The sequence below is a fragment of the Typopeltis vanoorti genome, chromosome 13, assembly GCF_054136105.1.
Source record: "Typopeltis vanoorti isolate ZY-2024b chromosome 13, IOZ_Tvanoo_1.0, whole genome shotgun sequence".
NCBI classification, from domain to species: domain Eukaryota; kingdom Metazoa; phylum Arthropoda; class Arachnida; order Uropygi; family Thelyphonidae; genus Typopeltis; species Typopeltis vanoorti.
Genome location: NC_143561.1, coordinates 92,733,808 through 92,744,840, shown reverse-complemented (window position 1 = coordinate 92,744,840; position 11,033 = coordinate 92,733,808). Strand labels below are relative to the sequence as shown.

General features: G+C 38.4%; 1 protein-coding gene across 2 annotated transcripts in view; it reads left to right on the top strand.

The window, feature by feature from the left end:
- Positions 1 to 7,652: 7,652 nt before the first annotated feature.
- LOC150100369 (sodium-coupled monocarboxylate transporter 2-like) overlaps positions 7,653 to 11,033 on the top strand; it is a 173,427-nt gene continuing 170,046 nt past the window's right edge. Inside the window, exon 1 of one of the 2 annotated variants that reach the window (XM_090402435.1) lies at positions 7,653 to 7,775. The gene's annotated coding sequence lies outside the window, so the exon portion shown is untranslated. The remainder of the gene's footprint in view (positions 7,776 to 11,033) is intronic. The other variant, XM_090402436.1, reaches the window with a different exon arrangement.

The following is an 11,033-nucleotide window of genomic DNA, read 5'->3' as shown; positions in this document are numbered from 1 at the left end:
AATCCCGCCGTGGGCATGGATATTTGTGATTGTCTGTGAAAATACTAGTGGCAGTGTTCGGCGGTAGACAGCGTTGTTGTAGATGATGATGATTATTATTGTAGTTGTGGTTGGTGAAGACACAGAGTTGTAGAGTAGGTGCCCTTCCTCGATATGTCTTTGGACTATCCGGAGATGTTATGTAATAATAATATCGACAAGCTTTATATGTTCATTGTGCATCACATAGTTTGAATGTGGCACTTGGAAATGCTATATCTGTGACAAATAAGAAATTGCATTGGCATAATTGAAAAGGTACACAATTTCTTCAATACCCTAAAAGACAGGACGTCCTTGTTGTTTACAATATTAATATCTTTTAAGATTTATAATATCTTTATTTAGCTTGCAAAAAAAAATTACGTGCCATTGTCTAAAATAATGCAAAAATCTGACAGTGACCTCTTAATTGCCCTAAATTTTGTTGATGATGTTGTGGCTCAATTAAATACCGTTCGTGAAACATCAGATTCTTCATTTAAAGATATTTACGATGAAGCATGTATAAAAGCCAATAATTTTAATATTGACATTAAAAAGCTAAGGACTTCATCAAAACAAACATTAAGGTCCAAGTTCCAGCCGATTCTGTAGAAGAGTATTTCAGGAGAACTATTTCATTCCATTTACTAACCAAATATTGACTCAACTTCATGAACGTGTCACTCGGCAACATTTTGAAATATATTTTTTTCTCTTCTACCAAATGGAAAAGATGCTCCAACAGCAAGTGCAATGCAAGATTTTCGTCAATTGTGTGAATTTTATGCCGGTGATTTGCCTTATATAAATCCAGCAATTTTGAACGCCGAATTCAAGTTGCGGTATAAGAAATTTGAAAAACAGTTTGCAATAGCTCCATGCAAAAATGCCGTTGATGCAGTTTCAAAGAGTTACAAAATGATATATTCTAACATCTATAATTATTAAAAATATTTGCAACGCTTCCGGTAACAACATGCGTTAGTGAAAGGTCATTTTCTAACTAACGCCTTTTAAAAACCTATTTAAGATCTATCATGACACAATCACGATTGAACGGACTGGCTTTGCTATATATATACACACAGAGAGAGATTAATGTAACCACGACTGAAATAATTCGAGAGCTTTGTAAAAAGAAAAGAAAAGTGGATTTTATTCTTTAAATAAATTTTTATAATTACCTAATGAATTTATTTTTATCCGTTCAACTCCCCCCCCCCCTCAATATTAAATCCTGAGTGCGCCACTGCGTCAGTCAACAGAGTTAACAAAGGCTAGTGATTGGTGGAAGCCTGTTCGCGAAGAAAAGGTACCTGCAGTTTCGCCACGGCAAACGCGAGTCTTTCAACCGGTTACCCCTAATGTATAAGACGACCCCTAATTTTTGATCAAACAATTTTAGAAAAGAGCATCGTCTTATACATGGAAAAATACGGTACATAATCTTAAATGCTGTCTGAAATTCATATTCTGATTTTCATCTAACAAAGAAGGCACAGCTCTAAGAAATAAAACATATTCTTGTTTAATAATTACAATATTTCATGTTTGTTGCAATGATGCTTGAAACTCACCGAACCAACTTCACTGTCCCCTCCTCTATCCCATATTTGGATCCCACATTTGTAGACTTTGGGGAGACAGTAGAGTGTGTGAACGTGTGTAATATGCCCAAGCGAATAGGAAAGATCACGAATCAGAATGGGACAGTTAGTATAAGGCATCAAAATAGGGATGGGACAAATCGGCTTCTGCAATTCATGTATACTAATGCCAGAAGTATTAAGAACAAGAAGGAAGAATTTTTGGCCTTGGTTGGCACTTCCAGACTACAGGTTATTGCCATTAGTGAAACATGGCTGACACAGCTAGTGGCATTGAATGTGAATGGTATGGTGTGTTCAGGAGTGACAAGTAATAATAAAATGGGGGGGAGGAGTGTTATTGATGATAGCTGATGAGCTGCAGCTAAGGAGAATATAAGTTGAATTGCAGGATAGAGAAAAGAGCACATTTGAGGCTATTTGGTGTAAGATTGAAACTAGCAGAACAAAATATACAGTTGGGTGCTGCTATAGACCAGGTGACAGAATAGATGGTGGAAATAGTATGCATAAGGAAATAGAAGAAATTAGTGGAAGGAGGGTAATTATTATGGGAGATTTCAACTATGGTAACATTGATTGGAAAGAAGAGGACCCATGGGAGGAAGGAATTGGATTTTATACGGTTATTAAGGGATAACTATCTGCGACAGCATGTAATGGAAAATACTAGGGGGTCACAGAGTGCTTGACCTAGTAATTGCATCTGAGAATTTGGCTGTAACGAATATGACCACGTTGCCACCAATTGCTGAGAGTGATCATAGGGTCTTGATTTGGGAGGTGGCTAAAGGTGTGGAATTTACAATTAAGACAGGGTACATGTGGAATTATCGCGCTGGTAAGTATGACAAGCTTAGGAGATTGATTGGTACAGTGCCATGGCATGTACAACTGCAAGGGCTAGAAGTTGATAGTGCATGGGAGGCGGTTAAGAAGTGTTTGCATGAAGCAATGGCTGACTGTATACATAAAGTCCAAATAATAAATCAAGTAGGGGTTAAATGGATGAATAACACCATTAAGCTTTATCTGCAAAAATAGAAACAACTATGGAGGGAATTTAAGGAGAACGGTGACCGGCAGGCACATGAACGGTATCAACCGCAGACCAGAAGGGTAATGAGTGTGGTAAGGAAAGCAAAAAAGGATTATGAAAGAACATTGGCCATGCAGGCTAAAGAGAATCCCAAACAGGTTTTTTTTGATATGTTGCAAGTAAAAGAAAAAATGTATATGGCAGAATGATTTTAAAGAATGTCGATGGTAGGGAGGTAACCGAATTAGTTGATATAGTTGAATTACTGAGCGAGCACTTTGCAAGAATATATCTTCCAGGTGGTGACATTGCAGAAATGAATGAACCAATAGATTATAAGGGAACTGTGGTGAATGAAGTGGAGGTGAGTAGTCTATTGCAAAACTTCAATGTCAATACATCTGTGAGATTGGGTGGTATACCAGCTTGTGGCGTACGTACGTGAAGCGGCTAAAGAATTGTCAGAATTAGCAAAGCAGGAATCATTGTCAAGGTCTTGGAGAAATTAGTCAAGAGAAGAATACAAAATTGGATAGATGAAACTGGGATCCTGTATTTTGTGAAGAGTAGATCAGGTATGATCTACTCTTCACAAAAGAGTAGATCATACCTGATCTACTCTTGCTCACGTTTTATAACACAGTGACGGCTGAACTGGATAAGGGTAATGGGTTTACAGTGATTCTACTGGACATTGCCAAGGCCTTTGACAGGACACCACATAGAACTCTAATCAGTAAAGAAGTGGAGCAGATGGGAATGGATAGGAGGGTGGTTGATGGAGAGATACCAGAGAGTGGTTTATTCAGGAGTTTAGTCCAAAAGACGGCTTGTGACTAGTGGTGTGCCGCAGGGTTCTTGGACCACTACTTTTCAATTTGTTCATTAACGATATAGAAAAAGGATCTGAGAGGAAGTGTTCACTTGTTTGCTGATGATGCAAAGTTGGGTAGAGCAATTGTAAGTGCAGAAGATGTCAAAATTTTGCAAGATGATTTGATAGTTTGGAGGACTGGGCTAAGGAAAATGGATGTCAATTCAATGTGGCAAAGTGTAAGGTTATGCATTTTGGGGTGAAAAGATTAGCAGCAGTATATCGCATTGGTGGAACCGTGCTCCAGGAGATTGATGAGGCCAGGAATTTGGGAGTGTTGGTGGATAGGGAGTTGAAGTTTAGAGGGCACATCGCAAAAGTGGCTAAGTCAGCTCATAAAATCACTTGGCTTCTGAAAAAGACTTTAACAAGCAGAGACAAACAAATTATTGTTCCTCTATATCGAGCCTTGATAAGACCCCATCTAGACTATTGTGCCCAGATATGGGCGCCAGGGTTTCTTCTTGATGGGGAGGAGGTGGAGAGGATCCAGAGACGAGTGACCAAGATGATAGCAGGTCTGTGTAATGAACCTTATGAGAACAGCTTGAAGATTTGTGGGTTGCAGAAATTGGTTGATAGGCGGAAAAGGAGTGATATGATTGATACATTCAAATTACTGAAAGGTTTCTATAAGATTAATCCGGAAGATATTTTTGAGAATAGGACTGGTGGTGCGAGGACTGGGGGCCATACATGGAAGCTGGACAAGAGTGTGGTTAGCAGGGGTGTTAGAGCTAGTTTTTTTACTTAGAGAGTGGTGAATGAGTGAAATAAGCTGCCAGAGTCTGTAGTGGGTGCTATGACCGTGAATGAGTTCAAGGCGAGGTATGATAGATACTGTGTAAATGTCGAGCAGTTGTTCTTGACATGATGTTAGGGCTTCCCTAGATGAGTCTGTCGACTCCTTGGAGTTGCCCGAAATAGTAATAATAATAATATACTTCTGTCCTTTGGAATAGTCTCTTCCACTCTTACTTCCCCAAAGATTACAACTCTCAGCTGTTCAATATCAAAAGGTGAACAGACTCCTCCTTTCTTTTATTCCTCTTGCTCCCCATGCCACTAGTGTGCCATAGGTCTTGTGGCCTTTCGTGGACCAGATATTAAAAAAAAAAAAAGTTCAATAATTATATCTGTGTAATACACAATCATAAAAAGAAGAATTAGGAATTCCAAACCTGGGGCAGTTAAGAATTAATAAATATCAGTATTTAAAGTATCGCCAAAATGAAGCCTGTTGGTTCTTTATATTTAAGCAATAAATATCAGTTTATTAATACCAGCAATCTATTGACAAGAATGTTCTTTCTTCTTTGCAGTATGGTCATGTTTTCCATTTGATTCTGTGGATGATATTCAGGGCATGGCCTGCTTGTCCATAGTGATGGTAGTAGTATGTATTTAGTGAATGTGGTATTTTCTTCTACATCGATGCTGGCTGTTCTTTTGGCCTACCCACAGTAGGCAATCTCACAAGTGCAAGAACTCGTTCACTTCCTAAACTAAATGCGGGGGGGGGGTTGAGGTACATCTTTTAGAGAACAAATAAGGCTAATTGGAGTGATGTTAATTTTGACGCCTAAAGAGAGGTTATAAAAAAAAGCCAAAGCCAGAATTTTGATTATAAAAAGCAAAATTCTGGTTTTGGCTTTTTTTTCGCTGAGATATACACTAAATATAGCCAATGGTGATTGCCTTACTAAATGGCGACAGGGAGGATTTAGTGTTCAGCTGATTAGACAAAATTTAAGCATTGGCTAAGGTAGTATAGCAGATCGCTGCATGACTAGTCAAAACAAAATTTCTAGCTAATGTTTTGATGATGCCAGTATTCCTAGGTTGGACAGTTTTTTTGTGTGTTTCAGTTTGAAAAAGGAAGGATGCCACTGGAAAGTCAAATTAATTAGGTATCCAGAAGAGAGAATGACTATTGTTGTTTTCTTTATTCTATGGTGAATGACCTGAAATCTAGGTTGTCTCTTGTGTGCCTGAGGATCATGTCAAGCAAGTCCGGGCCATGTCGCCAAATACAATAAATGTGTGCTATAGTAAACATTATAATGAAATAATGCACCAAAAATTAATGATTAAGTCCCATAGAATTATTACTGTTTTAAGCTTACCATTGCAAACAGTGAAAGTTCAAAACCTTCACAATAGTGAACTGCAGTCCCTAGTAAATGATGTCATGTTCCTGGAAATATTCATTCAGTGTATTTTTTAACTTTATTACTATTATTACATGACACCTCCAGGGAGTCCAAAGACTAATCGAGGGAGGGTACCTGTTTTCGTAGTTGTAGTTGGTGCTGTCTCCACCAACTACAACTAACCTGAACTACACCAATGCCATCTACTGCCCACCACCTCTGGTATTTCCACAGACAATCACAAACATCCATGCCCACGGCGGAATTCGAACCCACAGCCCTTTGGCTGGAGAGAAGATATGCTAACCACTCGGCCAACCAGGCTGCCAAAAATAACAAACGGCTATGCCCACGGCAGGATTCGAACCTACAGCCTTTTGACTGGAAAACGGGCACACTAACCACTCGGCCAACCAGGCTGACCTAATCCACCTAAAACAGTAACAGCATTGCAACAAGAGCTGCATTGGCATGGCAACGGATGCGAAAAGCAGTCACCGCATCTTAGAGGAGAAGAGTAGTTCTGATGCTGATTGCATGCTGAAAACCACCATCTCAAAATACAGCTATTATGAGTAATACTGTGGGAAGTAAAATTGTGTAAATTTTATGAAGTAAAATTTACATAGCATTTTGTATTAAAACTAGGAAATGTACTGACAGATGCTAATTTATTATTATTTTTTTTTATGTTGTTCCTTTCCACAAGAGGTTATATGCAAACCTCTAGTAAGTTTTATGCTGTGGATGGGCAAAGGACATTTTTATTTCTATTTTGATATATTTTTCACAATTTTTTAAATTTATTTTTTACATAGTTTTGGAAACCTTACTCTCGAGACGAAACGTGGAAGCCACTTCAGTCCTTTTATAAGCAGGGTAGTGGTCTCACACAAGGTGATGATATTCATCTCCCACTTAAAGACAATTGCAAACATTCATGCTCACAGCGGGATTCAAACTCTCCACTAAATAAGCTGTGGATTTGAATCCCGCTGTGAGCAGGAATGCTAACCACTCGACCAACCAGGCTGGTAATGAGTGCCCTAGGCACTCTTATTGCCAGCCTTGTTAGCTATAGCAAAACAAATTAGAATTTGTTAGCTATAGCAAAACAAGAGAGAAAAAAATTAAGGAGTGGAAGGACAAGTCAAGGTTTTGACAACCACAATTTTACAATGCATACTGCTACTTAAAAAACTTAAAAGGAAACTCAATAAATATTTGGTGTTTTATAGCCACAACCACTTCGTTTTTCTAAGGAAGAGTAGTAAATTTGTAAAGTAAGGTAAGGTCAGTAAACAAAGGAAATTGTTGGAAATTGGACAAAATTACACAAATGATTAGCAGGAACCATACGTAAAGCACACAAAACAGATGTAAACATCTAGTTCATGTTCACATTTGAGAGTTGTTTAACTTTGCTTCTGTTTGCAATTTTAGTACAGATTTTTCTTATCATGAGTGCTTAAGGGTCAAAGCTGGATAACTGGGAGGAGACTTCCATGTATACTTTTAAAGCATTCAGAGAACCAGGTCTGACCTAATGTTTAATCCTTACCTTCTTATGGTGCACCCAATTAGTATCTACCTGGTTACTGAACAAAGGATGGGCTAGCAATTTACGATTTAGTTAACCAAATTGTATTTTTATTGGCTTAAAACAAAATAACATAATGACACAAGAAATTTCTATGCAACAAAGCTAACAAATACAAAATGTTATATTCTGGCAGTAAAAATTAGGGATAAGGAGTAACAGCTATAGTATTCAACACTAAATATGAGAATAATCTTGAATATCAGAGTGATAGTGATATGTACAAAAAGAATGGGGAACAGGACAATTAAACTTATTTGTGCTTATGTTCCCTCAGATGGTTCTTCTTAAAAGTGAGGCATTAGAAAAGGCAGCTAACACAAAGGAAGAGGAAGAAAAGTTGGTCCTTGTTGTAGATCTAAACACCAGAGCAGGAAATGATTACTAGACATACAGAAGTGGTTTTAGGAAAATTTGGAGAAAAGAGCAAAGCTAACAATCAAGGCTCAGGAAATCCACCCATTATTAGAGACAAGTGGTGAGTGAATTTTCAACCTCATTCAAAATTTATTGCCTTATTTTCTTGGTATAATTTACTTTTTTTTAACAAGTTCAATATCATGTTAGTTGATCACAGGAAACCTCCGGTGAATGTAATAAAGAAGTTTTATTTTCAACCACGATATCTGTCCGTGCGATTAGCCTGGTGGCTGTGCGCTTCGCAACCATATGCCTGGGGAAGGAGTGTCCTAGGTTCGATTCCCGTCGGTGACGTGAGAAGCTGAAGGATCTTCCTCAGCCATAGCTAAGTTAGCTGGTCTTGGATGCGGGCAGCAGGGTTCCCCCAAGTTTAGCTGGGATTTTTTCATCCAGCAAGCAGGCAAAGAGGGTCCCGTGAACACACACGGACTACAGTAATGAATATCTCCAATAGGGATACTGCAGAGGAGTGGCGTGCCGGCTGCATTATTTGGCCGTGACTTCTCATTAGGAGGAGACCCAACCCGTCTGAAGCAGATGGAGGGGAGAGATAGATTATAGACCTTATATCTGCATATTAATTTTGAAATAAATAGAAAAAGTATTCTCAAACATTTTATTTTGCATAACATGAAAATCATCACCATTCTTATAATAATAATAATAATAATAATAATAAAAACAGATGCCATTAAACAGGGCACATTGTTTTTTGTCAGAGAACCAGGATGAACAGCGAAAAGTTGATGGCCTCTTTGGCCGAGTGGTTAGCATCCCCGCGCTCCAAGCAACAGGTTCAGAAATAATCTCTCATATTTATAATCTACTTCTGTATAGAGGGGGGGGGGTTCGCTTTGGATCTGATCTGTATCTGTGACATGGCATGGTGTGCTACCCCAAAATACTTGTAGTGCAGATAATAAACATAGTTTTCTGTGTTCTTCCAGTCTGTCCAAAGTAAGTTGGTCTGTAGCAGCAAGAAGATACCATAGTAGGGATCCCAGACGTCCCATAAAATACGGGATCGTCCAGTTCTTGACTAATGCGTCCCGTTGTCCCGAGAAAACTCTTCGGGACAGCTTTTTGTCCTGTATTACAAACATCGCTCGCCGTCATTACAGGGAACTGTAGACGTGTTGTTATTTTCTCAAGGCGAGTGATGGCAACACTGCAACAATGATAAGTTCGTTAAAACAGTGCGCATGTGCATTGACATTTTGTAAGAATCATTTTGTAAGACTCGCATATGTTATAGATGCGCATACTAAACTTCCGCCCTTAGTCATAAGTGTCCCGTATTTTTTCCAATGTATCTGGGATCGCTATACCATAGGCACAGGGTGATCTAACTGATGGACAGGATCTTTTAGTGAATGGATAAAGATAACTAATTTTTGGTATGGCTTGAAGGAGGTCCACATGTTACACCTTTTGAGAATGCACGATATTTTTCCTGAGATGCCCAGATTTAGAAAATGACAATGGATTTTTTGTTATCGATTTTATTTTATTTTATTTATTTATTATTTATTATTTTTTTTGAGTGGGGAGACTTGGGTTTAATTAATGTAAAAGTTATATATTTTCTATATACAAGAAGTAAAATGATGTATTACCATGTTATTAAATACTTCAGATCAAAGGCTGTGGAAAGTTTTAAACTAAGCTTGTTTTAATTCTTTACCCAAGTGTATGCAGAACAGATTTATGTATGAAGCATCTTCAAGACTAGTCTACTTGTTATCTACAGATTAGTCATGAAGATACTTTGTGTGCATATTTGGTTGCAAAGGAATTGGATTTTATGCAGTTATTAAGGGATAACTACCTGAGACAGCATGTAATGGAATATACTAGGGGTTCGAGAGTGCTTGACCTAGTAATTGCATCTGAGAATTTGACTGTAATGAATATAACCACGTTGCCACCAATTGCCGAGAGTGATCATAAGGTTCTGGGAGGTGGCAGAATGTGTGGAATTTTCAAAGGATACATGTGGAATTACCGGACTCATAAGTATGACAAGCTTATGAGATTGCTTGGTTCAGTGTCATTGCATGTAAAACTGCAAAGGCTGAAGGTTGATAGTGCATGGGAAGCGGTAAAGGACCGTTTGAAGAAGGTAATGGCTGACTGTATACCTAGAATCAGGATAGTAAATCAAGTAGGGATTAAATGGATGAATAACACCATTAAGCTTGAGCTGCAAAAAAAGAAACAACTGTGGAGGGAATTTAAGGAGAAAGGTGACCTGTAGGCCCATGAACAGTATAAAGCACAGGCCAGAAGGGTAACGAGTGTGGTAAGAAAAGCAAAAGAGGATTATGAAAGGAAATTTTCCACGCAAGCTAAAGAGAATCCCAAAATCTTGCAGCATATCGTTTTTTCGATATGCTGCAAGTAAAAGATAAAACGTATACAGCAGAATGATTTTAAGGAATGCCGATGGTAGCGAGGTAACTGAATCAGTTGATAAAGTGGAATTACTGAGCGAGCACTTTGCAAGAGTATATCATCCAGGTGGTGATATTGCAGGAATGAAGGAACCAATAGCTTATACGGGAATTGAGGTGAATGAAATGGAGGTGAATAGTATATTACAAAACCTTAATGAGAACACATCTGTGCGATTGGATGGTATAACAGCTCGGGTCTTACGTGAAGCTACTAAAAAATTGTCAGTGCCCTTGACCATTTTGTTTCATTTGAGTCTCGGGTGTCTGGGTTAGTCCAGAGGGGGAAAATAGTTCCACTGCAAGAAGGAGGTTTCAAGACTGCTGTTGCAAATTACCGACCGATCAGCATATCAGGAGTCGTCGTCAAAGTTTTGGAGAAAGTAATCAAGAGAAAAATACAGGAATGGATAGATGAAAATGGGATACTGTATGGGGGACACTGCTGTCCCGGACAGCATAGTTTGGTGAAGGGTAGATCATGCCTCACTAACTTGCTTACGTTTTATAGCACAGTGATGGCTGAATTGGATAAGAGTAATGGGTATACAGTGATACTGCTGGACCTTGCTAAGGCCTTTGACAGGATACCACATGGAATTATAATCAGATATGCTGCAGGGTTCTGTTCTTGGACCACTACTATTTAATTTGTTCATTAACGATATAGGAAAAGATCTGGGAGGAACTGTTCATTTGTTTGCTGATGATGTAAAGTTAGCTAGAGAAATAGTGAATGCACATGATTTCAAAATTTTGCAGGATGATTTGGATAGATTAGAGGACTGGGTTAAGGAGAATGGATGTCAATTTAATGTGGAAAAATGTAAGGTTATGCATTTTGGGGTGAAAAAATTAGCAGC